The following is a 24,412-nucleotide window of genomic DNA, read 5'->3' on the forward strand; positions in this document are numbered from 1 at the left end:
TCAGCTACTAACCCTTCCGACACGAAGCATAATCTGATTCCTCCTGACTGTAAGGCTGTTTTCCATTGACATATAAATTCAAATATTGACAAACCCAGTCTTCGTCCGACCCGTACTTTGGCCAGAAGATGTCGGGACAAAGAATGGATTCCTTAGTCCATACAAAGCAACAATATTGAATCATCTTTTTCCTATCTTTTTCCCATTCACAAGTATTATTTTTCCAATTTTTCAACATCTGTCTCAACTGTGGACTTTCTGGAGGGATGTCTTCTGGGATTTCTTTACCCTTTATCCCAGGCGCCTCATTTTTGCTTCCTTTGCCTCCCATAGTGGTCAACCCACCAGTCCCTTAATTTGACAGGTATCACACTCCCAGTCACCAAGGCAATTCTAACTCAAACCCCAATCAAACCTAGGGGACTCAAACCCCAATCAAACCTAGGGGACTCTAACCCCAATCAAACCTAGGGGACTCTAACCCCAATCAAATCTAGGGGACTCTAACCCCAATCAAAGCTAGGGGACTCTAACCCCAATCAAACCTAGGGGAACGTCCCTCCCAAAGGACTTTCTGGAGGTATGTTGTCAGGGACACCACCTCCATTTCCATTTCCTTTAATTCCAGAAGCTAAAACTCAATCCCGGCCACCAAGGCAGTACTTAAAAGTCAATTTTCTTACCTTGATGTGTGCACAGAGTTGCCTGGCCCCTTTTTGCTGTATTTTCTATTGACCTTTCACTGTTTGATTCAGATGTTGCTCTTGTGGGATTCGTACCAGTTGCCCAAAGGAGCGGACCAAACGGGTACACATCTTCCCAGTGTCCAGGAACAGCCACACCCTCAGACGATGGAAGAATATCCCGGACAAGCCCCCAATTATGAGAAACAAAGCTCAACATGGCTTTGTGCATGGGAAATCATGTCTCACAAACTTGATTGAGTTTTTTGGAGAAGTAACAAAGAAGATTGATGAGGGCAGAACAGTAGATGTGATCTATGTGGTCTTCAGTAGGGCGTTCGACAAGGTTCCCCATGGGAGACTGATCAGCAAGGTTAGATCTCATGGAATACAGGGAGAACTAGCCATTTGGATACAGAACTGGCTCAAAGGTAGAAGACAGAGGCTGGTGGTGGAGGGTTGTTTTTCAGACTGGAGGCCTGTGACCACTGGAGTGCCACAAGGATCGGTGCTGGGCCCTCTACTTTCTGTCATTTACATAAATGATTTGAATGCTATCATAAGAGGTACAGTTACTAAGTTTGCAGATGACACCAAAATTGGAGGTGTAGTGGACAAAGAAGAGGGTTACCTCAGATTACAACAGGATCTGGACCAGATGGGCCAATGGGCTGAGAAGTGGCAGATGGAGATTAATTCAGATAAATGCAAGGTGCTGCATTATGGGAAAGCAAATCGTAGCAGGACTTATACACTTAATAGTAAGGTCCTAGGGAGTGTTGCTGAACAAGGAGACCTTGGAGTGCAGGTTGATAGCTCCTTGAAAGTGGAGTCACAGGTAGATAGGATAGTGAAGAAGGCGTTTGGTATGCTTTCCTTTATTGGTCAAAGTACTGAGTACAGGAGTTGGGAAGTCATGTTGCGGCCAAACAGGACATTGGTTAGGCCACTGTTGGAATATTGCATGCAATTCTGGTCTCCTTCCTATTGGAAAAATGTTGTAAACTTGAAAGGGTTCAGAAAAGATTTACAAGGATGTTGCCAGGGTTGGAGAATCTGAACTACAGGGAGAGGCTGAACAGGCTGGGGCTGTTTTCCCTGGAGCGTTGGAGGCTGAGGGGTGACCTTATAGAGGTTTACAAAATTACAAGCGGAATGGATAGGATAAATAGGTAGTCTTTTCCCTGGGGTCGGGGAGTCTAGAACTAGAGGGCATAGGTTTAGGGTAAGAGGGGAAAGATATAAAAGAGATCTAAGGGGCAACATCTTCACGCAGAGGGTGGTATGTGTATGGAATGAGCTGCCAGAGGATGTGGTGGAGGCTGGTACAATTGCAACATTTAAGAGGCATTTGGATAGGTTTACGAATAGGAAGGGTTTGGAGGGATATGGGCCAGGTGTTGGCAGGTGGGACTAGATTGGGTTGGGATATCTGGTCGGCATGGGCTGGTTGGACCGAAGGGTCTGTTTCCATGCTGTACATCTCTATGATTCTATGGCTTGTGTAAGCTTATTCTAAACTATAACCCCTTCATAATTCAGACCTGCAACCCTTGCAGACAACAATCTTCATAATCTTTTCCTTACAGCCTCCGACCCTGACTTACTGTGACGGGAATAGAAAAGGAACGTTCCTCAGGACACACAGGTGGCAGGCCTGACACTTTGTCTTAAATAACCCCAGCTACACGGGTTATCCAGGTTATCTCATCTTATAAACCTCTTCTCTTGGAGTGAGTGCTGCTCTTTCCCCAATGCCCAGTCTAGAATGGCATCATCCCAATATTCATCACACTGGGGAAATATTTCACTTTTATTCAGCAACAGCAGAAATAAAAAAAACAAACAAAAAGAGCTACATTTTCTCCTGAAATAAACAGGGACTGTTGACCTTTTGAGCAGCAAAGAAATTTACAGTCAATTAGTGATCACAGCAGCCAGCTCACATCTACTGGAAATGTGTAAACTCTATACAGTCACCCAAGACTGGAATCAAACTCAACACCCTAGAACTGTGAGGCAGCACAAGGCCTCCACCAGACTGATCCAAGCATTAGAACCTCATTTTTAGCAGGCCTATGGTCTGCTCTATGATGACTATGGTGAAAGAATAGACTATATTGCATCTACACTTGGCCCCAGTCAGGGTGTAACATCAACCAAATGGACCTCAGTGAATATGAGTTCCCTGACTGGGCCTGTAAATCTAGTCCAACCAGATATCCCAACCCAATCTAGTCACACAAATTCATGGCTTGTAATTAATGGCCCATTATCCGTGACCAACAATTCCTGGAGACCATCGAAAGAAGCACACAGTTTTTCTATCATTGTCCTCTGTTTGATGAATGAAGTCTGTGCACATCCAGCCACTGTGAGTGGTCATCCACAATAACTAAGAATATTGAGCCCATGAAAGAACCTGCATAGGAGACAAGTAACTCAGTCCACAGTTTGTCCGGCCATTTCCACAAATATGGGGGAGCTTCTGGCAGTAATTTTTGTCCTTGTTGGCACGCTGAGCACTGCCTCATCAATGCAGCTCTGTCTGCATTTAGTCCTGGCCATCAGACATAACTTTGTGCCAACACCTTCATATGGAAAACGCTGGATGACCCTCGTGGAGTACCCTCGTAGAGCTTAGCAAGTATCTGCTGGCAACCTTTGCTGGGACAATTACTCTTGCTCCCCATAAAAATGTGCCATCCTCAACAGTGATCTGGTCTCTCTGAGTGCAAAAACGTTTCAGTTCTGGATGTGATAGCCCATCACCACCAGCCGTGAGTGAAAGTGTGTCCAGAATATTAAAACCATTACTGACTCTTACAATGGTGGTACTACTGATGTGCATCTACCAGTGCAACGTGGCTCAATGCATCTGCGTTTGCTACTTAGCCTCCTGGGTGGTGTTTCAACTTGTAATTGTACGCACTCAATATGAGAGCCCACTGCTGAATTTGGCCTGAAGCTATTGGTGACACTGCCTTGTCTTCTTTAAGTAGACCTATCAAGGTTTTATGGTCCTTTATTATTACAAATTTACATCCACAAAGGAATTGGTGGAACTTCCTGGCTCCAAATATGACCACCACACCTTTCTTCTTTATCTGAGTGTATTTACGCTCCTGCGTTAGCCAAAGTCTTGAATGCATACACCACTGGGTTTTTCTCTCCATTGGGAAACCTATAAGCTGATACTACCCCGAGGCCATACAGGGAGGCATTGCATGTCAATACCAGATTTCACTTGGAGTCATAATGTGCCAGTACCACCAGCTGAATCAGGATGATAATTGTTTCTTCACTTCCCTGAAAGCTATGGCTTGGCTATGCAACCACTTCCAAGGCTAACTCCTTTATAAAACATTGATGCGAAGGTGCCATGGCAGAGGCCAAGTTATGTATAAACTTTTCACTAGCCTGAGGAAAGACCGAAACTCCCGTACAGACATGGGAGCTGGGACACTTTTGATCACCTTCAATTTATCTTCCAATTGGTAGAACCCAGTTTTGACGAATCTGTAGCCTAAGCAGGTCACTTGGAGTGCATGGAAAACACATGTTTCCCTTCCAGAGCATTGGCCTACCTGGGAGAAATGTTTAAGGACTATGTCTAATTCTCCAAGTGCTCCTTATTGCTTTACCCTGTTATTAGCATGGTTTCCTGAAGAAGGGCTGATGCCTGAAACGTCGATTCTCCTGTTCCTTGGATGCAGCCTAACCTGCTGCGCTTTTCCAGCAACACATTTTCAGCCCTGTTATTAGCATGTCTTCTAGATAAATGGTGACATAGAGTAGACTTTATAAAATTTTCTTCATCGCCCACTGAACAACTGGACGGGCTGACGATACCCCAAAAGGCAGTCACATACATTGGTAGATATCCTATGGGTATTTCTGGTAACTTACTTCTGGGAATCTTCATCTAACTGCATTTGCAAGTAGGTATAACTCATGTCCTGCTTCCCCCCTGCCAGTTTTGCATATAAATCATCTATGCGAGGGATTGGGTGTACATGCAGCTGCAAAAAGTGGTTTACTGTTTATTTCAAATTCCCACAAAGGTGAACTGACTCATCAGGCTTTACAGTCAGTATGACTAGTGCTGACCATTCCTCAAACTAGACTGGTTTGATGTTTGCTTTGCTCTTTGTTTGATAAGGGATAGCATTACAGCTGTGCTGAGGGAGGATATTCCCGGAAATACATCCAGGAAAGTTATTTGGGTGGAACTGAGAAATAAGAAAGGGATAATCACCTTATTGGTGATTATAGACTCCCTAATAGTCAGAGGGAAATTGAGAATCCAACTTGTAAGGAGATCTCAGCTATCTGTAAGAATAATACGGTGGTTAAGGTAGGGAATTTTAACTTTCCGAACATAGACTGGGACTGCCAAAGGTTTAGATGGAGAGGAATTTCTTAAGTGTGTATAAGACAATTTTCTAATTCAGTATGTGGATGTACTTACTAGAGAAGGTACAAAACTTGGGAAATAAGGCAGGGCAGGGTGATTGAGGTGTCAGTGGGGGAGCACTTTAGGTAAAATTTTTAACCTGGGATCGGGGAGTCCAGAACTAGAGGGCATAGGTTTAGGGTGAGAGGGGAAAGATATAAAAGAGAACTAAGGGGCAATGTTTTCACGTAGAGGGTGGTACGTGTATGGAATGAGCTGCCAGAGGATGCGGTAGAGGCTGGTACAATTTCAACATTTAAGAGGCATTTGGATGGGTATATGAATAGGAAGGGTTTGGAGGGATATGGGCCGGGTGCTGGCAGGTGGGACTAGATTGGGTTGGGATATCTGGTCTGCATGGATGGGTTGGACCGAAGGGTCTGTTTCCATGCTGTACATCTCTATGACTCTATGACTGTATGACTCTTCGTGCTGCATTTGCACCAGCTTTCTTTATACCTCCTCCTATTGTTCAGACAGTTTCTCTTTGCCTTTTCAAAACCTTTCAACTGCATGAGCAACATGATCTCTAAATTCCTGGTGGCTCATTGATGATGTCAGACCCACCACCTCCTCCAGTCTTGACCTGACTTGGGAGGGCATTGCCTCAATGATGGAATTTTGCAACATTGTGGTCAGCAACTGGTTAGTCTCTGTGTCTTGCCATGTTTCCAGCCTCCACTTCTTTGACTGTTTCTCCAAGTAGGCAGCTGGCTTTTCACTTTCTCCCAGTGGATCCCCTCTCAGAGCCTGGGGGTCCATTTTGGGTGGATAACGGACTCTTAAGGCCTGCCATATATTCTGTCTCACTCGATCAAACCCGACCCTATCAATCATTGGATTGTCTGCCGCATTTTTCGAACAGGCTCAGACCATTATTTCCTTTAACTTCGGGAGCCCTACCAACCTCACCAGCAGTGCCTTCAATCTCCTATAGCCAGCAATCACCCTATGGTTTCATCTTCAAAAGCTCTGACCCATTTTCCCACTCCCTCATGTAAACTGGGCAGTGCATTCTTCAGCCCTTCCAGATCCTGAGTTCCCCAAGGAATGTGTTGTGGGTTTCTCCCCTCTTTTATAAGAAGCGGTAGCATCCTTCCCTGTTGGCCCTTTTTTTCCTTTACCTACACTACTTCTCAATAATTTCCCCTCGGGCTCTGAGTCCGATGCTTTTTCTAATTCCTCCCATTCTTTAGGTACTGGGGCTTTTTTCTTTCCTTGTTTCTCATCAGCTCTTTCTGCTTACTCTGCGTCACTTTCACTGCTTTTCTCTTCAGCCCTTTTTTCAGATCGCAATGAGTATTCCTCAATTGCTTTTTGTTCCCTTAGCCCACGCAGCACACTAATCTCATGTTTCAGCTTTTCTTGCTCTTGTTGTACAGCTTCTATTTGCTCCTGCCTGTTCCTTTTCTCTCTTTCTCTTCTTTCCCTCAGTTCATTTTTGACTTCCACACTTCCATCCCATTCTAACTGTCCCTCTATTTCTACTGTTCCCTTTATTACCAGACACTGCTTCAATGCCTCTTTATTCGAGTAGGGAGGAAGTCTATTCAACTCCTCCATATCTGGGTATGGGGGGGGGTGGGGGGTGCTGATTCCTACTTTTCTGTTTCCTGTAACTGCTCAGCTTGTTCTGTTGCAGCTTTCCTAGTCATCTAAGGGCCTGACAAGCTACCGTCAGTTCCTCACCCTCTTTCCTGAAAAGTTTCAATATTTCCATCTCCTGATCCCTCTTTTGGTTTCTATTTTTGGATTTATCTTTCGGCTTATAGTTCTTTCTTAGTCCTTCAATCTCATTGCACATATGTATATCAAAGGTACCTTCTTTTGGCCATTTAGTCAATAAATCCTTAGTTCATTTTTCCCATCTCTCAGAAATTTTTGCATATCATTTCTTGCCACTGGAAATTTCTTACTCAGTATCTCAACTGCAGTCCCTTTATCCATCCTACAGTATATTTCAGTCTAATAATGCATTATATTTGTTCTCATAAATCACTTCCTCATATGACTTAAGTCCGGTAATGCTTTGGCAATTCCTAACTTTATAACTTGCAGTTGTCCCCTTACCAATCTATTAATTCTTAAATGTCCTCAATTGCAGCTAGTTAATACAAACAACCTATTTTCATTCATTCAGCCCAAACCAATCTAACGCTGCACCTTCAAAATGCACCAATCACTAACGGCTTCTTGAGAAATTTCTCTCTCAAAAAAAAGTATCTTAAATTCTTACAGTGCAAAATAAAATCAAAATACCCCTGGATCTTGAGCTCCAGGGAAACAAAACACAAATATTTAACCACCACCAACAAACAACACACACACACACACCAAACTCGGCCATAAATCGATCTCTTGTCAGCCAGAGCCTTACTTAAACAGACCCTTTGTTCGTTTCCAAAAGTGCTATTATCCTACAGGCCTTATCTAAAACATTTAACAGTCTAGTAACACTATAACACTATGACTATTCTCTGCTATTTTACTTTTAATCATTCACTACCAATCTGCCAGCTTTCTAAACAGGTCTATCAGCGTTTCCACTAAAACAATTTCCCCTTCTTTATTCTGCCCTATCTATCTATAGGGTCTTATATACACCACGTGGAGTTTTTACTCAGACAATTGCTACGTTCTATTGTTACTCACCCCTTACCCCACTGCGCAGTTTTCTTGACCAATTCTCCATGTCTCCTTCAGCAGCAATTTACCCCTCGCCTTTGGATCTTGGATCAGAGAGACCCTCCGGCAGGTTCCCGCACCTCCGAGTCCCCAAGGACCACTCCAAGCCAAAAGAATATAGTCCGAATTCACAGCAAAAATGCTAACCTTTTTTATGTTGAGTACCCTTATTCTGTTTGTCTCGGGAGTGCCCTCTGTCCAGGTGGGTCTCTGCACAACCCTGCTCACAGCGCCAAATTTGTTGTGGAGACAGTATAGAGAATCACCAGGAGACGCAGAGAATTCTTCAAGAAGTAGATCTTTTATTTGCAAACAAAAAACCGTGACACTGAGAAAGCAGATTCTCGAATGCCCACAAACCTCACGATCCGTGGATTTTTATATCTTTTTAAAATTATGTTTCTGTTAGCTTATCAGCATATCCAACTATATTAATCAAAGTACCTCACTCTAGCTACACAATAAACTAATGATGTTAGTTCCCATTATCTCTTTAGTTGTACATTCTACTTGATGATATTCTAATGTCACGGTTAGATATTTATTGCTGACTCTGCTACTGTGATCTTCCATTCCAGACTAACCTGTCAAGATAGATATTTAGCTATTCCATCTTCGACAATAGTTTCGTGTCTCAAGCTGACTCTACTAAGTATTAATTAGATATTTTAATGTGATGTCCCAAATATTTATGGTCCCAATCCTGTCATAATAATACTTAACAGAGTAACTTGCTTTATTACTTGTGTTATCTCCTCTTGCCATAGTGACCTTTCAGCCTTAACCTTACTCTGCTAATTGGTGTAAGAGCGTTCCACTTTTCTTATCCCATCCTGTCTTCCACAGACCACAGATTGCCAGTGGTCTTCATACTTTAACCCTTCCCATGCTTTCATGTTCTTTGTTTTCCATAGACACTGCAAACATTTCAAGGATTCTGGATAATCCAAGATGGAGGACGGGAAAAAAATGTAGTTGTAAGTGCTGCTCCTTTTTTGAGGTATTTTCAGGGTTGAGTAGTAATTACTGTATTAAAGCTTTTGCAGTGTTTTGGAACTTTGGGAAAGAAAGGTCAAAACAATGGCACTTTTAAAAAGGAGCAAGGAAGTCAAAGGCAGTGACCATATTGTGGGAAGTGAATCAACGGAGGAATAAACCTACACTGCTCTCTGACACAGCAGTGAAACTGCACAGTTATTGCCTTTGGTGTTTGAGTTCAACTACCTCTGGACATCAGAGTTCACCTAAAAAAAAACAGCAAAATTCCCAGCTGACCCTGGAGGAGGGGGAGATCACGGAAGGGAGCAGCTAAGTGGTGCATTTTCTTTTGTAAATCTACAATAGAAGGTAGAGTGGGTTCTTTTTGATATGTTTTTTTGAAATCTGCCTTTTGATTAAGCTTTAAAAATATAGACAGAGGTACTAAGCTAGCCTGGAGCAGTATTTTTCCAGCAGTAAGACTGTGATATTTTCTGGGTCTGTGGATTGTTAAGGTGCAAAGATAGCCTTTAGTAGAGTGATGTGCTCTTCCTACTGGATATGGGAGATTAGGGAGAGTTTTCACATTAGTGATGATTATGTCTGCTGAAAGTGTGTTTGGTTGCAAATCCTATCAGCTGGCATTAATCAGGTGGCAGTTGTAGGCAATGAGGAATTTACAGGAGCTAGTGGGTGTGATGGATGGCAGTTGCAGGAAGGGATATAAACTAAAGATACAGTTAGTTAAATAGGGAACCTCCAAGAAAGGTAGGAGATGAAGGCAGATGGCGCAGGAGTTTCTTGTGGCCATCTCCATCTCAAAGAAGTACGCTGTTTTGGAAAATATAGGGGGTGATGGATTCTCAGGGGGATGTAGCACGAACAGCCAGGGTTCTGGTATCGAGACTGCCTCTACTGTAATGAGGGGTACGGCAGGTTAAGGCGAACGATTATGATAGGAGATTCTCTAGTCAGGGGCACAGACAAACATTTCTGTGGCCGACATCGAGACACCAGAATGGTGTGTTGACTCCCTGGTGCCAGAATCAAAGATACCTCAAAATATTCTCAAAGGCAAGAGGGACCTGCAGGAAGTTGTTGTATATGTTGGAACTAACGACATAGGAAAAGATACGGACGAGGTTCTGACGAGAAAATATAGAAAGGCGGGGATTTAAAAAATAGGTCTACGAGGGTAGAAATATCTGGATTATTCCTAGTGAGCTAGTGAGAGTAGGAGTAGGAGGATGGAGCAGATGAATGCATGGTTGAGGAGCTGGTACAGGGGAGAAGGATTCACATTTTTGGATCACTAGAATCTCTTCTGGAGTAAAAGTGACCTGTATAAGGATGGATTGTATCTGAATTGGAATAGGACTAATATATTTGTGGGGAGATTTGCTGGAGCTGCACAGGAGGATTTAAACTAGTAAGCTGGGGGGATGGAGTGCAGTGTGAGGGACCCAGGGAGATAGTGAGGAAAGAGATCAGTCTGAGACTGGTAGAGTTGGGAAAAAAAGCGAGTCAAACAGTCAGGGCAGGCAGGAACAAAGCAGAGACCGATTGATAAATTAAACTGCATTTATTTTGATGCAAGAGGCTAGCAGGTAAGGCAGATGAACTCAGGAAACGGTTAGGAACATGGGACTGGAATATCATAGCAATTACAGATATGTGGCTCAGGGATGGACAGGACTGTCCCCTTAATGTTCCAGGGTATAGATACTATAGGAACAATAGAAAAGGGATCAAGAGAGGAAGGGGAATGGCATTTTTGAATGGCATTACTGCTGTAACTAGGAAGGATATTTCTGGGACTAGATCCAAGGAAGTTATTTGGGTGGAACTGAGAAATAAGAAAGGGATGATCACCTCATTGGGATTGTACTGTAGATTCCCAGTAGTCAGCAGGAAATTGAGAAACAAATTTGTGAGGAGATCTCAGTTATCTGTATAAATAATAGAATGGTTATGGTAGGTGATATTAATTTTCCAAAAATAGACTAGCTTAGATGGAGAGGAATTTGTTAAGTGTGTACAAGAAAGTTTTCTGATCCAGTATGTGGATGTACCTGCTAGAGAAGGTGCAAAACCTGACCTACTCTTGGGAAATAAGGCAGGGCAGGTGACTGAGGTGTCAGTGGGGGAACACTTTGGGGCCAATGGCCAATTAGCTATAAAATAGTGATGGAAAAGGATAGACCTGATTTAAAAATTAAAGTTCTGAATTAGAGAAAGGCCAATTTTAATGGTTTTAGGCAAGAACTTTAAAAAAATTGATTGGGGACAGATGTTTGCAGGTAAAGGAATGCTGGAAAATGTGAAGCCTTCAAAAAAGAGAAAACGAGATTCCAGAGACAATACATTCCTGTTAGTGTGAAGGGCAAGGCTGGTAGGTGTAGGGAATGAGGGATGATGAGAGAAATTGAGGTTTTGGTCAAGAAAAAAAAGGAAACATACATTAGGTATAGACAGCAGGGATCGAGTGAATCCCTAGAGGAGTTTAAAAGGCAGTAGGAGTATACTTAAGAGGGAAATTAGGAGGGCAAAAAGGGGAGATGAGATAGCTTTGGATAATAGGGTTAAGCAGAATACAAAAGGATTCTACAATACGTGAGGGACAAAAGGGTAACCAGAGAGAGAATAGGGCCCTTAAAGATCAGCAAGGGCACCTACATTTGCAACCCCAGAAGATGAGTGAGATACTAAGTACTTATTTTGCATCAATATTTACTGTGGAGAAGGATAGGGAAGATATGGAATGTATGGAAATAAGTGACGACATCTTGAAAAATGTCCGTATTACAGAGGAGGAGGGACTGGATGTGTTAAACTGCATAAAGGCGGATAAATCCCAGGACCTAATCAGGTGTCCCCTAGAACTCTGTGGGAAGCTCAGGAAAAGATTGCTCGGCTTCTTGCTGAGATATTTGTATCATCGATACTCACAGGTGAGGTGCCAGAAGACTGGAGGTTGGCTAACATGGTGCCACTGTTTAAAAAAGGTGGTAAGGACAAGCCAGGGAACTATAGACCAGTGAGCCTGACGTCGGTGGTGGGCAAGTTGTTGGAGGGAATTCTGAGGGACAAGATGTACATGTATTTGGAAAGGCAAGGATTGATTAGGGACAGTCAACATGGCTTTGTGCGTGGGAAATCATGTCTCACAAACTTGATTACGTTTTTTGAAGAAGTAACAAAGAGGATTGATGAGGGCAGAGTGGTAGTTGTGATCTATATGGACTTCAGTAAGGCATTCGACAAGGTTCCCCATGGGAGACTGATTAGTAAGGTTAGATCACACGGAATACCGGGAGTACTAGCTATTTGGATACAGAACTGGCTCAAAAGTAGAAGATACAGGGTGGTGGAAGAGGGTTGCTTTTCAGACTGGAGGCCTGTGACCAGTAGTGTACCAGAAGGATCGGTGCTGGATCCTCTACTTTTTGTCATTTATAATAAATGATCTGGATTGAACGTAGGAGGTGTGGTTAGTAAGTTTGCAGATGACACCAAAACTGGAGTTGTTGTGGACAGCGAAGAAGTTTACCTCAGTGTGCAACAAGATCTTGATCAGATGGACCAATGTGCCAAGGAGTGGCAGATGGAGTTTAATTTCGATAAATGTGACGTGCTGCATTTGGAAAGCCATATCAAGGCAGGACTAATATACTTACTGGTAAGGTCCTGGGAGGTGTTGCTGAACAAAAAGACCTTGGAGTACAGGTTCATAGCTCCTTGAAAGCAGAGTCCCAGGCAGATAGGATAGTGAAGAAGGCATTTGGTATACTTGCCTTTATTGATCATTGCATTGAACATGGGAGTTGGGAGGTCATGTTACTTTGGTCAGGCCACTTTTGGAATACTGCATGCAATTCTGATCTCCCTCCTATAGGAAGGATGTTGTGAAACTTCAAGGGATTCAGAAAAAGATTGACAAGGATTTTGCCAAGGTTGGAGGGATTCAGATATAGAGAAAGGCTGAATAGGCTGGGGTTGTTTTATGGAGAGTTATAGTGATGCACAGCATGGAAACAGACCCTTTGGTCCAACCCATCTATGCTGGCCAGATATCCTAACCTAATCTAGTCCCACCTGCCAGCACCTGGCCCATATCCCTCCAAACCCTTCCTATTCATATACCCATCCAGATGCCTTTTAAATGTTGTAATTGTACCAGCCTCCACCACTTCATCTGGGAGCTCATTCTTTACGCGCACCACCCTCTATGTTAAAACGTTGCCCCTTAGTCCCAATTTATATCTCTCCCCTCTCATCCAATACCTGTAAGGAAGCAGGTGCCCAGAGGGGAATGAAAATCAGGAATTATTTCCTTTTTGTTCATAGGATATAGGTCTCATTGTGAAGCCAGCACTTAGAGTCATAGAGTCATAGAGATGTATAGCATTGAAACAGACTCTTCGGTCCAACCCGTTCATGCGGGCCAGATATCCCAACCCAATCTAGTCCCACCTGCCAGCACCCGGCCCATATAACTCCAAACCCTTCCTATTCATATACCCATCCAGATGCCTTTTAAATGTTGCAATTGTACCTATGCCCTCTAGTTCCCCTGTAGTATTGGAGGCTGAGGGGTGACATTATAGAGGTTTATAAAATCATGAGGTACATGGATAGGCTAAATAAGCAAGGTTTTTTTTTCCTGGGTGGTGGAGTCCAAATTCAGGGGAAATAGGTTTACGGTGAGAGGGAAAAAATATCATAGCGACCGAAGTGACAACTTTTTCACATAGAGGGTGGTACATGTTTGGAATGAGCTGCCAGAGGAAGTGGTGGATTCTGGTACAATTACAACATTTAAAAGGCATCTGGATGAGCATATAAATAGGAAGGGTTTAGATGGATGTAGACCAAGTGCTGGTAAATGGGACTAGATTTATATTGGATATCTGGTCGGCATGGATGAGTTGAACTGAAGGGTTTGTTTCCGTGCTGAATATCTCTATGATTCCATGACTCTATAACTCATACACAGGGCACTATGATTACTGAGTCTTTAACCTGTATGGTGAAAGTGCCTGATTATTGCAACTGCTGCTTGAAGGGCCTCATATCTTTCATAAGTAGAGCCTGTAAACACTGAATCCGTCCACTCCAGGTGGGATGACAGTGCTTTTGCATTTCCAGAGCAGATTCACAATTCGCATGAGAATGGAAGACAATGCAGGAGGCACTTGGTACAGTGAGTCACAGGTTCAGCCCACAACAAGGCTCACCCTTCATCTTCCTTTCTTCCTAGCAGACCCTGTTAAGCTCATCGGTATTGAGCCGCCCCACGTTCCAACACACCTGTTTGAATTACAATTTCATCTGTTAACATTTTCATCAGACATGATGGATGCTGAAGAGCTGGGAGACATCATCTCCCTGAGCCCTAGTGCTACAGCTTAATGATGCCAACCATTGTACTGCACTGCCCCTATGTGTGGTTGTGACCATCAATGACCTCCCACCCATCCCCACTGAAACTCATGTCCTCTGAAGCACTATTCTCCCAATTCTTTTGTGTTCAGCTTCCCCTCTGTATCCCAACATGCTGCCTCCAATCCCTGGAATTAATTTTCCTTAACTTCCTTAGCACAGCCCTGGCCCCCAATAAACCCCATTGACCTTCATTGTGTTGACCCCCAGGACTGACCATGGCCAAATCCCAGAATGACATGGGCAAACAACCTCAGCGGATGAGTGAGCAGACACCTGCCTGATATCTGTGCAGCTCCCTGACTCACTTACTAAGACACCCTGAGCTGGTTGCACAGAACCTGCAGGTATTACTGTGATCCTCTCCCCAGTCATTCGTGATATGGACCCTGGATGCCCAAAGCATGTCCAAGTCCCTAGTCTGATATTGGATGATGCCTTGGCATACTGTGCCAAGATCCCCTGTCCTCCCAGAACCCAGGGAAACAGAAGGCTGACTGAGGACTACTCCCTGTATAGTTTGAGACACAGCTATCTGATTAAAGCACATGCAATGCATTTGCCATGTTTGTGGCTGGCACATGTGCAGGTGGGATTTAAGACAGCAATTAGGAGAGCAAAGAGGGGGAATGGAAAAATGATGGCAGGTGAGGTTAGTAAGAATCCCAAGATATTCTGTAAATGTACCAAAGAGATGAGGATAAGCAGGGAAAGTGTAAGGTCCTTTGAGGACTAAGGGTGCAGTCTGTTTATGGAGCTGAAGAACATTGGTGAGGTTGTGAAACAAATACTTCACAACTGTCTTCACTTTGAAGAAGGAGGATTTAGGTACAGAATTCAGGAAGAGGGACTGAGAGAACCATGAGCAGTTTGATAGAGAGTGAGGAGGTTTTGGAGGTTTGAGTGGGTGTAAGAGTTTGCAAATTCTCAGGTTCAAATAAGTTATATTTCAGGCTGCTTTGAGAGACAAGGGAGGAAATTATAGGGGTGCTGAGCCAAATGTTTAATTCCTGTCTGGCTACACAGAAGGTGCCAGAGGACTGAAGGATAGCTAATTTGGTACCACTTTTCAAGAAAGGTAGTACAGATAAGTCAGAGAATTACAGACCACTGTATCAAGTGTCTTTCAATGGAAGAGAAACTGTCAGAGAAAGTTCTGAAGGAGAGAATTAGTTTCCATTGGAGAGGCAAGGTTTGATCAGGGATAGTCAGCATGGCTTTGCCAAAGGGACCCCATGTCCAACGAATTTAATTGAACTTTTCAAGGATGTGATCGAATGTGTAGATAAGGGTAGTACAGTTGATGAAATTTATATGGGTTTCAACAAAGCCTTTCAAAAATTTCTACATGAGAGACTGATAAAGGTAAAAGCACACGGGATGTTTGGTAACTTGGCAAGATAAATGCAAAATTGGTTTAGTGGTAGGAGACAGAGGGGGTAGGCAAAAGGCTGTTTGTGTGACTGGAAGCCAGTGCTCCATGGCTCCAGGGATCAGTGCTGGAACCCTTATTGCTGTAGTATATATATAAAAGCAATATATATGAGAATGTGGAAGGGAATGATAAGTACATTTGCGGATGAGCCGAAGATTGGGCAGGGTGGTTGACAGTGAGGAATGTTTTAGTTTATAAAAAAGAAATACATGGATTAGTCAAATGGGAAGATCAGTAGCAGGTGGATTTGAATCCTGAAAAGTGTGAGGTGATGCATTTTTCAAGAAGCAAAAAGTACTCAATGAATGCTCAGAGAAACAGAGGGATCTTGGGGTACTTGGTCACAGGTCACTGAGCAGATTAACAGGGTAGTTAGGAGGGCATATGTGACACTTGCCCTTATCAGTCATGACATTGATTATAAGAGCAGAGAGGTAATTATGGATGTGTACAAAACTTTGTTGAGGTCACATCTAGAGTACATAGTGCAGTTCTTGTCACCAGACTGTAGGAAGGATGTGATTGCACTGGAGGGGGTGCAGAGGAGATTTACCAGGATGTTGGCTGGATGAAGCAGATTGAGGCATTTAAAGATTATGAGGGACAACGGTAGATTGAATAGGGAGCAACTGTTATCCTTAGTTGAAGTGCCAATATCTAGGGAGTATAATTTTAAGGAGAAAGGTTTAAAAAGGATTAGTGGGAATCTGGAATGGGTGGTGGGAATCTGGAATGTCTGTTTGGGAGGGAATAGAAGTGGGAAACCTCACAACCTTTAAACAGTACATGGATGAGCACTTGAAATGTGATAATATTCAAGTCTTTAGACCAAGTGCTGGAAAGTAGGAATAGTGTAGGTAAGTTGGTGCACTCTTGATGAGCTGAAGGGCCTCTTCTGTGCGATATGACTCTATGGCTGTAACATGGATCTTGGCAGAGCACGCAGTGAGCTGGAGCTCTGACTCCCAGATAGGGAATTGTCACCATCTTGTTTCTATCCAGTAGGTGGGAGAATAGCAAACGATACATCAATGAGACAATGCATCATGTTGATGAATCCAAATGAATGCAAAAAGGCTTCTTGCCATTGACCAGCAAGATTCTTATCTTAGTTTTCAAAACTTGCTTGGAGAATCAAATTTTTGTTACTTGACATGAAGAATTTTATTTCTGCTGATCTCACCTAAGTTTCCCAACTGACTCACCAATGCCCACATCATTCAGGGGCTGGGAAGATTCCGCCCACAATTGCTATTGCAATATAAGTAAATAGTGATACATAATATGTTTCAAAATATACAAGGCGTAGTTCTCAGTCAGACTAAGGGATCTATTATTTGAGGTATTCCGAGCATCTCCATGACACAAACCTCTATGCTCTATGGTTTGTTCCATGGGATGCACATCTGATCAAGATCCCGTTGTTCTCTGAAATAACTTCTTCACTGTCCACATTACAACCAGTTTTTGTGCCATCTGCAAATTTACTCACCATACCACCTATGTTCACATTCAAATCATTTATATAAAACAAAAAGCAGTGGACCTAGCTTTGTAGCACACTGCTGGTCATAGATCTCCAGTCCAAAAAACAACCCTCAAACAAAATCTATCTCCTACCTTCAAGCCAATTGTGTATGCAAATGACTAGCTCTCCCTGTATTCCATGTGATCTCATCTTGCCAATCAGTCTACCATGGGGATCCTTGGTTGAATGCCTTGCTGAAGTCCACATAGACAATGTCCACCCACCAGCCTTCATCAAACTTCTCTGTTACTTCTTCAAAAAACTCAAGCAAGTTTGTGAGACATGATTTCCCATGTGCAAAGCCATGTTGACTATCCTTAATCATTCTTGCCTTTCCAAATACATATAAATCCTGTCCCTCAGAACCCCTCCCAACAACTTACCCACCACTGATGTCAGGCTCACTGATCTGTAGTTCCCTGGCTTCTCCTTACTATCTTTCTTAAATAATAGCACATTAGCCAAACTCCAGTCTTCCAGCACCTCACACATGGCTATTGATGATACAAATATCACAGCAAGGGGCCCAACAATTATATCCCTAGTTTCCCACAAAGTTCTGGGGTAAATCTGATCGGGTTGTGGGGATTTTTCCATCTTTATGCATTTTAAGATGCCCAGCAGTTCCTCCTCTGTAGTATGGACATTTTTTATGATATCACTATTTATTTCTCCAAGTTGTCTAGCTTCTACATCCTTCTCTATGGTAAAAACTGACATGAATACCCATCTCCTGTGGCTCCACACAAAGACAGCTTTGATGATCTTTAAGGGGCCCTATTCTCTCCCTAGTTACTTTTTTGTCCTTAATGTTTTTGCAGCATCCCTTTGGACTCTCCTTAACCCTATTTGTCCCTTAACCCTATTTGTCAAAGCTACCTCATTTCCCCTTTTTGCCCTCCTGATTTCCCTCTTAAATATATTCCTACTGCCCTTATATTCGTCTAGGGATTCACTCAATCCCAGCTGTCTATTATTAACATATGCTTCTTTCTTTTTCTCGACCAAAGTCTCAATTTCTCTACTCACACAGCATTCCCCACACCTACCAGCCTTGCCCTTCACACTAACGGGAACATACTGTCTCTGGACTCTCGTTATCTTATTTTTGAAGACTTACCATTTTCCAGCTGTCCCTTTACCTGCAAATAGCTTCCTCCAGTCAACTTTTGAAAATTCTTACCTAGCACCGCCAAAATTGGCCTCCCACCAATTTAGAATTTTAACTTTTAGATCAGGTCTATCCTTTTCCATAGCTTTTAAAAACTAATATAAATATGATCACTGGCCCCAAAACGACCCAACCGCCCCGCCCCACCGCTCCCCCCCCCCCCAAAAACACTGATACCTCAGTCACTTGCCCTGCCTTATTTCCCAAGAGAAGATCAAATTTTGCTCTTTCTCTTGTAGGTACATCCACATAATGAATAACAAAATTTTTTTGTAAACACTTACAAATTCCTCTCCATAATACTATGGCAGTCCCAGTCTACATTTGAAAAATTTAAATCCCCTGCCATTACAACCCTATTGTTCTTACAGATAACTGAGATCTCCTTTCAAATTTGCTTCTCAATTCCCGCTGACTGCTGGGTAGGGACTTTAGTACAATCCCAATAAGATGATCATCCCTTTCTTATTTCTCAGTTCTACCCAAATAACCTCCCTAGATGTACTCCTAGGAATATCCTCCCTCAGTACAGCTGTAATATTATCCCCTAAACAAAAATGCCACACACCCTCCTCTCTTGCCCCTAGTTCTATCCTTCCTAAAACAGCTATACCCCTAAACATTAAGTTGCCAGACCTGCCCATTCCTGAGCCACATTTCTGTAATAGCTATGATATCCCAGTCCTATGTCCCCAACTATGCCCCGAGTTCACCTGCCTTACCTGTTAGGCCTCATGCACTGAAATAAATGCAGTTCAATTTATCAGTCCTATCTCTTCTCTACCTTGCTGTTGCCTGCCTTGACTTTTTGACTTGCCCTGTTCTCAACTGTACCAGCATCAGACTTATTTCTTTTCTCATTGTCTCTACTATCACTATTTCAAATTATTCTCTATCCTTTCATTTGTTTTTCAGATAAGATATTAAAGATTGTCTGTCTGTTCAGGTACATGTAAAAGCTCTCCATGAATTACTTTAGCAACAATTACTTGCATTTATATAACCTCTCCAACATGGTAAAACATCCCTTCGCACACCATGGAAACACAATCAGCCAGAAACTGAAATTGAGGCAAAGACGATGATATTACAGAATGCTTGGTTAAAGATGGATAGTTTAGCAGTGTTTAGAAGGAGAAGACAAGTGGCGAGGCAGAGAAGTTTGGTGAGGAAATTTCAGAGGTGAGGACCAAGACCTTGAAAGGGGCACATGCCAATAATAGAGATAAGGAAATGAGGTATGCACTCACCTGGACAATATTCTTTCCTCAACTAACACCACAAATAAAATAACATTAACAAATAATTAATTTCCCACCTACAGATAAGCTACTGTATTTTTCTAGGTAACGATGGTATCTTAATTTTAAAATATAATTTACTAGTTCTGAAATGTCCTGGGATTGTGCAAAGCTTCACTTTTGTCTTTGAAGGTTTGCATGCAATTACTCTCCAAGCCACCTGGGGGAGCTCATATGTAATTTTGTTTGCTCTATCTCACCAGCATTGGGCGTAAATTGGTTAAGCATTACAGGCTGAGCAACACTTAATGAAGTGACACCTGAGTAATGCTTAGTTTTGAAATTGGCATACGACTGAGGAAATAAATATATATGTGTACACAATTGAGATAGTGTACTTTTCACATCAGTAGAAAATACAACATTGTGAACACTGGGCAGTGTGGGCTCACACTAAGTTATGCTGGCCTTCGTTGTTAAATGCTGAAAATGTCTTGCTGGAAGCAGGAGAATCGACGTTTCGGGCATGAGCCTGTGAAGAAGGACACATGCCTGAAATGTCGATTCTCCTGTTCCTTGGATGCTGCCTGACCTGCTGCGCTTTTCCAGCGACACATTTTCAGCTCTGATCTCCAGCATCTGCAGTCCTCACTTTCTCCTTCATTGTTAAATGGTACACCTCACCTGTACGTATTCTGGACTCACATACGAAAAGTCCGCAGCAGCAGTGTGTTGCCTTTATTCACATAGGAAGAATGTAGTTTCGGGTGTGAGGTTCCCACACTGGCTAAAGTTACCATGAAGCACTCTCCTTTTCAACTTTTCCCCTCGCCTAAGGCATGTTGACCCTCAGGGTCAACCCCTACCAAAGGTGTCTCTCTCTAATTCAAAAGAAACCCTATGGTGCTCTAGCAGTATAGAGACTTTACCCTTTCTTTTATAAGATTCTATAGAAAGAGAGCTTAGTAAAAGTTTTTTTCAGGAGTGGAGAAAATAAAGCATTTTAGTTTAATATTCTGCATCTTTTAACTAAAGTTACAGCCAAACAGGATGGAGGCACTGACTGCAAATTCATGAATTGGCTCCAATTCATAACCAATCCTTAAACTACTACCTGCTGCCTCACTGGACTCAAAAGTGAAAGCCGCATGATCACACCAATCCCAATTGTCAACAATTGCAGGAGAAATCACTGGGATTTGGAAACAAGCAAACGTGGTGCTGCAATTCCAAACACTGATAAAATGGACGCAGGCCAGAAGATCCAAACTCTCAATCTCATTCAATGTAAAAAAAAAAGTAGAATTAATTAAGTTGAAGATTATGTTGCGATTTACCAAATCCTAGTCAGTATGGATTCTGAAGAGTAAGATCGTGATTGGTAAGCCTGCTTGTCTACTTAAAGCAGTGGTATCAAAACAGAACTGAATCAGCCAAATGATGGTGTGACCGTTGACCGTGCTGGGGGTCTGAGATTTATTATCCTTAGTTACACAATGTTTATTTGGGACTTAATTGTGCTGAACTTTTCCTTCCATTTTTCATCTGTTTAAACGTGGCTCAAACAAGCAGATATTCTCAGGGCAGTGGTGAAAAAGCTATTCAGCTGTGGAGGCATCACCATCTGCTTCCACCTTCTTCCTGAATATAATCACGCAAATCTACTTTCTATCGGAGATCAATGAATCAAGGAGGCTTGAAAACAGTTAATTTGGAATGCACTAAACCAAATCTGGAAATTTCAGAGGTTTTAAAGATTTGAAAATTCCCATTTCACCAATTTTAAGAAATAAATTAGCATGAGTTTTAAACAGGTGGTATTGCTTATTAGCACAAACTTTAGTAAAAACAGGGCTTTTGCCACCATGATCTGTGTCTCAAGTCTAACTAGACTAAGCCATGCATATATTTGACCCATAAAGTATTTTAGTCAGGGGAGATAGGCTTCACTGGGTACCTTTGTGTGGTTTAGGTGCTTAAAAGAACTGTACTTCTATCTATGTATAGGATGGTCCTTATGAAACTGTCTCCAATGGCTGCTGCAATTATAATGATAGGCGTTAAGTGAGCGAGTCCTAAGAGAGTAAGTCAGCAGTCCTGAGTTGAAATTTTGTCCAATCCATGAAGTGAGTGTCTGTCCCTGTGTGCAAAGTATTCTCACAGTAGCCCTTTAATGCCAGTGCAGCTGCAATGAAGGACTGTGCTTCCAAAGCAGCCTGCAAATGCTTTGCAGAGGTGCCATGATGGTTGCGCAGGGTTGGTAAATGTCAGATGCTCATGTCCACGGACGAGGAGTGTGTTGAACTGGTGCCCATGAATCCTGCCCCAAGATGCTGCTTGATTGGATGAAACATGGAGGCTCCTTGCTCTGAGCCAGGCATCCACTCTGATTTCCTATGATGAGAATTCTCAATGTCGAGCTTGTGCTGTCTGATTCATAAGATATGAAGCTGACTATTAATGAGGTGAGTCATGCCTTTAATAATGCAGTGAACAAGCAATAGTTCCCTTTCATTGGCAACTCGTGGCTGCGTAGTGAGTCAGATTTGCGGCAATCTCTGGTTTCCCTTAAGTACAAATGGCATTGACTGCATGCCTGTGGCACTTGGAGCTCGTTGGTGTTATCTAGCCAGATTCCTGAATAGAAAAATATTTCACTCCCTCATTGTCCAGCTCGTTTATGACAACAGCAACAATTCCTGCAGGTGAGCACCCACTTCCGAGAGAGCTGCCACAGCAATTTACATTCTGCACAACTTTCAGGTTCCATTAAGGTTCTCCCACATTATCTCCAGGAATAGCTCATGGGTGACAAATATATCGCCTTAAAGTATGGCTAATGTTCCCGGCAGGAAATCCTCAGAATGATTATAAACAGCTACAATGCTGTTCATGCTTCCAAAAGGGTCATCACTGAACAGGCCATTTGTGATCTGAAGATATCCTTCTGTTTCCTGGACCAATCAGGAGGGGCACTCAAGTAAACACTCCAGAACAGTTTGTGTTGGCTGCGCCCTGCACAACTCTGCTCCATTGGGATTTAAAATGTAGAAAAGGAGGAGATGGAGCAACCATGTCTCCTCAGACAAGGAATAAGTAAAGCCTTAAGGAGATGCTGAGAATGACAAGGCAGTACTGAGGTGAGGCAGATAAACCCGAGAGACCCTGATTTGAGGACAAATGACATTTCATGAACATTTGTGGACCCTTGATGTATTTAGCCAATTGTGACAAAGAGGCATTCCTACTCTCAAGGGACTTCTTGTTTTTTTTTAAAATGCTACTCATGTTTAACCATTCTATTGCAGCTCTTTAAGAAGGTAATGTGTGAATAAAGGGGAACCAATGGATATAATGTATGTAGATTTCCAGAAGGCATTATATCATGACTATAAGACTGGCGATCAAGAAACAGAAGTAGGCAAAAATGGGTCTGTTTCAGGTTTGGAAGATGTAACCAGTGGCTTGCTACAGGGATTGGCTCTGTGGCCTCAACTTTGAAAAATTTATCTAAATGGCACAGATGATGGTATGAATGCTAAATTTGATGACAACGCAAAGATAGTTCAAAATCAAATTATGAAGTGGATTTAAGGAGGCTAACTGAATGGGCAAGGTTGTGGAAAATGTGAAGTTGTCCATTTTGGCAAGAAATAAGAAGTATGAAAGCATTTTATCTAAATGGTGAGAAATTTCAGAGTTCTGAGAATGCACAGAGATCTTGGCTTCCTTACACATGACTCACAAAAGCATATTAAACAGGTACAAAAAGTGTGTTGCTGGAAAAGCACAGCAGGTCAGGCAGCATCCAAGGATCAGGACAGTTTTTGTTTTGAGCATAAGCTGATGAAGAGCCTACGCTCGAAACATCGATTCTCCAGCTCCTCAGATGCTGCCTGACCTGCTGTTCTTTTCCAGCACCACACATTTTGACTCTGATCTCCAGCATCTGCAGTTATCACTTTCTCTATATTAAACAGGTACTGTGGTTCTGTTCGCCGAGCTGGGAATTTGTCTTGCAAACGTTTCGTCCCCTGTCCAGGTGACATCCTCAGTGCTTGGGAGCCTCCTGTGAAGCGCTTCTGTGCTGTTTCCTCTGGCATTTATAGTGGCCTGTCTCTGCCGCTTCCGGTTGTCTGTTGACAACCAGAAGCGGCAGAGACAGGCCACTGGCAACCGGAAGCGGCAGAGACAGGCCACTGACAATTGGAAGCGGCAGAGACAGGCCACTGGCAACTGGAAGCGGCAGAGACAGGCCACTATAAATGCCGGAGGAAACAGCACAGAAGCGCTTCACAGGAGGCTCCCAAGCACTGAGGATGTCACCTAGACAGGAAACGAAACGTTTGCAAGACAAATTCCCAGCTCGGCGAACTGAACCACAACAATGAGCACCCGAGCTACAAATCTTCTCCCAAACATTAAACAGGTACAGCAGGCAGTTAAAGGAAAGATAATATTAATGTTATCATTTATCATAAGGGGAATTAAATACAAAAGTACAGAGGTTAATCTTCAGTTATACAGGGCACCGGCGAAATTGCTTTTGGATTACTATGTGCAATATTGGTCACCTTCTTTAAGGAGAGACATAACTGCATTGGAGATAGTTTGCAAAATTGAGACCAATACCTGAATTAGGAGAATTCTTTTATAACAAAAGGTTAGACAGACCAGGCTTGTATCCACCAGAATTTGTAAGAGAAAGAAGTGACTTGACTGAAACATATAATCTTGAAGGGTCTTGACAGGGAGATGTCAAGAGGCTGATTCTCTATGGGAGAGTCTATAAC

The 24,412-nt window shown here is 42.7% G+C and overlaps 1 long non-coding RNA gene across 2 annotated transcripts in view; it reads left to right on the forward strand.

Moving 5' to 3' along the window:
* LOC140491386 (uncharacterized) overlaps positions 1 to 24,412 on the forward strand; it is a 148,080-nt gene that overhangs the window by 109,711 nt on the left and 13,957 nt on the right. The window contains exon 4 of one of the 2 annotated variants that reach the window (XR_011963301.1): positions 8,739 to 8,799. The exons of the other annotated variant lie outside the window; for it this stretch is intronic. This is a non-coding gene — a long non-coding RNA (uncharacterized lncRNA). Of the gene's footprint in view, positions 1 to 8,738; positions 8,800 to 24,412 lie in introns of those variants that run through there. 2 annotated transcript variants of the gene reach the window in all.

The sequence above is a fragment of the Chiloscyllium punctatum genome, chromosome 19 (genome assembly GCF_047496795.1).
Source record: "Chiloscyllium punctatum isolate Juve2018m chromosome 19, sChiPun1.3, whole genome shotgun sequence".
Taxonomy (NCBI): domain Eukaryota; kingdom Metazoa; phylum Chordata; class Chondrichthyes; order Orectolobiformes; family Hemiscylliidae; genus Chiloscyllium; species Chiloscyllium punctatum.